At 34.3% G+C, this 3,547-nt stretch overlaps 1 non-coding gene across 1 annotated transcript; it reads left to right on the forward strand.

The window, feature by feature from the left end:
• Positions 1–1,125: 1,125 nt before the first annotated feature.
• LOC120105330 (small nucleolar RNA R71) lies at positions 1,126–1,232 on the forward strand. Its single transcript, XR_005507710.1, has one exon. It is a non-coding gene; the product is annotated as a small nucleolar RNA R71 (small nucleolar RNA).
• Positions 1,233–3,547: the final 2,315 nt, after the last annotated feature.

A 3,547-nucleotide genomic window follows, 5' to 3' on the forward strand; every position in this document is an offset into this window, starting at 1 on the left:
TGTTCAGTTAGAAAAGCTTTCTTTTGTACATAAAGCTTTCGCTTTATGGTACAAAGATCTTTTAAAAATTTGGCATAAGATGGGATTTGCTTAATGGCATCTAATAAAGGAATGTTAATCTTTACTTGTTTAAAGATATCCAGAATTTCTTGGTCAGGTATTCCCTTTTTAGCTGCAAGCAAGCGCTGAGGAAATGGAGCAACTATCTTGTGATGGGGTATTGAATCATTTTGTTCATTATCATCTTCATCCTTCTTTTCAATAGATTTTTTAGGTTTGTCATCTTTTGTCGGAATTTCTTTGTTAATTATTTTTTCACTACGAAAGGTTGTGACAGACTTAACTTGTTCAAATTTTTGTTAGGATGAACTTGCTTCATGGACCTCATGTTGACCCTTTGGGTTAGATTGAGGTTGGGCTGGAAATGTCCCTTTTTCCCTAACATTGAGTTGAGCCTCAATTCTACCTACAGAATTTTTAAGTTCTTGGAGTGATTGCATTGTATTCTGATTTATTTGAGTCTGCCCTTGCATGAAGGTTTGCAAAGTATCTTCAAGGGATTTCCTATGTGGTGGCACATAAGGAGTAGGAACAGAATTTCCTTGAGATTCATTGGCAGTGGGTCCATGTCTCCAGCTAAAGTTAGGATGGTTTCGCCAATTAGGATTATATATTTCTGAAAATGGTCTTTTATAAGTATTGGTGAAATTTGCTTGATCATGCAACACTTCTTGAAAAGCAGGGATTGTAGGACAATCCTTGGTCACATGTGCATTACTCTTGCAAATTCCACATATACTTTCAACAATAGTTTGTGCTTTTCCTATATTGGCTTTGCTTAATTCCATGGCTTCAACCTTCCTACTCAGATTAGCAATTTTTACATTGACATCATTATCATCTTTAATAAGATATATTCCTCCTTTTGCATTAGGTGCTATTTTAGATTTTTCATTTTTATCTGTTGTATCCCAAGCTTGTGCATTTTCTGCTAAAAGATCAAAATAATCCCAGGCTTCATTTGGTTCCTTACTCATGAATTCTCCGTTGCACATCATTTCTACAAATTGTCTCATATTTGAGGACAAACCATCATAAAAGAAACTAATGACCCTCCAAATTTCATATCCATGATGTGGGCAAGCAAGCAGAAGGTCCTTAAATCTTTCCCAACACTGAAAAAATGTTTCTCCATCTTTTTGTGCGAAGTTCATGATATTTCTTCTAAGTGTGTTTGTTTTATGTGTTGGAAAGAATTTCTTTAAAAATTCTCTTGTCATTTCTTGCCAGGTGGCTATGGTCCTAGGCCTTAAGGAGTGTAACCATGACTTAGCTTTTTCCTTTAAAGAAAAAGGAAATAACTTAAGCTTAACTACCTCTTCAGTGACATCATTGAAATGAAGTGTTGAACACACTTCATCAAATTCTTTTAGGTGCAAATAGGGACTTTCAGAATCAAGTCCGTGAAACTTTGGGAGTAATTGGATTATTCCTGGTTTCATGTCAAAAGCTCCCGCAGCAGTAGGAATAACCATACAAGATGGGATACTGGTCCTAGTGGGTTGTAGATAATCACGAAGCGTTCTAATAGGTAAGTCATCTTGAAATTCATTATCTCCCTGATTACTACCATTATCTTCCATTTGATTATTTGAACTTTTATCCCTAGATTCAACTCGAAATAATCTTTTCGTTTTATCCCTTTGCCACAACCGCATATACTGACCAATTAACCAGCCGACTTTTTTTTTAATTATTATTATTATTATTATTATTTATTTATTTTGTATATATATATATTTTTTTAGAGTTTTGGATGAGTATGAATATTACCTAAAGCTATGAATATTGACACCCTGCTACTAAAATTATTCACAATCAAACAGTATCAAAGCATAGCACCCTTATTTCTAATGTTTTCCTAAAAATTTCTAGACAGCTCCTAACTGGTTTGAAGAGTACACTTAAGCCTCCAATCCGGTCTAATAACCTAGTCGACCAGGTAAGCTCCCAGGTAAGTGGAGGGGTCACGATGCGTATAGCAAAGGTCCCACTTAAAACCCACTTTCCTCGAACAGAAACTGTCTCCCTTCAATCACTTAGAGGGACAAAGCTTGTCTAGACATCGACCGGAGTCATAGAGCGAAATTGGTGCAACTTTCAGTGGTCTTCGTCCTATTGAGCTCGAATATTCTTAGGGGCCAACGTCTAGTTGATTTTAATAAGGCTTAGAATATTTATGCACTGGGATGATTTTTGGGCTAAGGACGAGTGATGAAATCCCGACCTTATCTTGTTAATGGGTTCAGCCCTTAGAATATTTTATACAAATGCTTTATACTATATGCAACAATCACGAAGATTTTTAACATTTTATGTCATGACATTAAATTGCATTTGAATAGTTGATCAAGCAAACTAGCTAAATTTTTTTCCTTTTTATTTGTTTATTTTTTTATTTTTTTATTATTTTAATTAATAATTTTTTTAAACAAGAGTAAAATTCTAATCTAGGAAAAATAGAACTAGTATGAATAAAATAGGAAAATTAATTTAAATACTCACGACCGAAGTTCGTTCACTCCGGGAATCCAAAAATTTGATCTTGATCTTCCTCGTTACTGGTCCCGCTTTTTGTCATCCTTGAATCTGTAAAGATTTAAAATTTCAGCCGTGTTAAAAATAAAGAAAAATTAAAGAACTAAAAATTAAAAATTGAAATTTGCAGCCTTGTTCTCGTTCGCATGTTGCAAATCCCGGACAACGGCACCAAAAACTTGCTACATCTTTAATCTTGCTCTTTTAAAAAGGGAAATTAAATGTAGAATACCCCAAGTATAGGGTGTAGCAAAGTAATATTCTCGGTGAGTCCGAGATTGAATCCACAGGGATTTGACAGTGAACAAAAACTAAAGGTTAAATAATATTCAGATTGACAAAAATATAACTAAGGCATTAGGATTCAGCCTAGCACTTAATCATGCTTTTCTTAAAATCATCTATTAATCATAATAAAATAGATTTAGTTTTATGGGCAGCATTACAGTAATTCTATTTTAAACTACAGAAATTTTTAAGCATCTCTTATACCCGGGGGAAATAACAAATCAAAGAAAATATATAAGTTTGAAATATTTTCTATCAATCTACTGCACCATAAATCAAATCAAAAACATTAAAATCCAATTGATGATTAAAGGAAATACATGAAGAAAATGCTAGGCTTTTCCCTAGCCTTAGCTTAAAAAGATTTAGCTATCCATATGAGATGCAAGCAATTTTATAAAAGGGATTAGTATAGAATAAATAAAATAAAACATAAATCCCTTTTTTTTTTCTTTCTTCTCTTAAGAAAACAGAGTGCTCTATTTTCTTTCTTTTCTTTTTCTTTTCTCCTCCCGATGCTTCTCCTCCTTCTCTTGCCCGGCTGAGAAAAATCGGAAGAAGGACTGCGGTTGTTTGGGAGACCACTGGTTTCCTTCTTCCGTCCCTCGCTCCGTGTCCTCCTCCTCCTTGATCCCTCTACCGGAAGCTGCTACCAATTGGA

This window comes from Phoenix dactylifera, chromosome 1 (assembly GCF_051530095.1).
Source record: "Phoenix dactylifera cultivar Ajwa chromosome 1, Ajwa_hap1_PhDact_Kaust_v1.1, whole genome shotgun sequence".
NCBI lineage: Eukaryota > Viridiplantae > Streptophyta > Magnoliopsida > Arecales > Arecaceae > Phoenix > Phoenix dactylifera.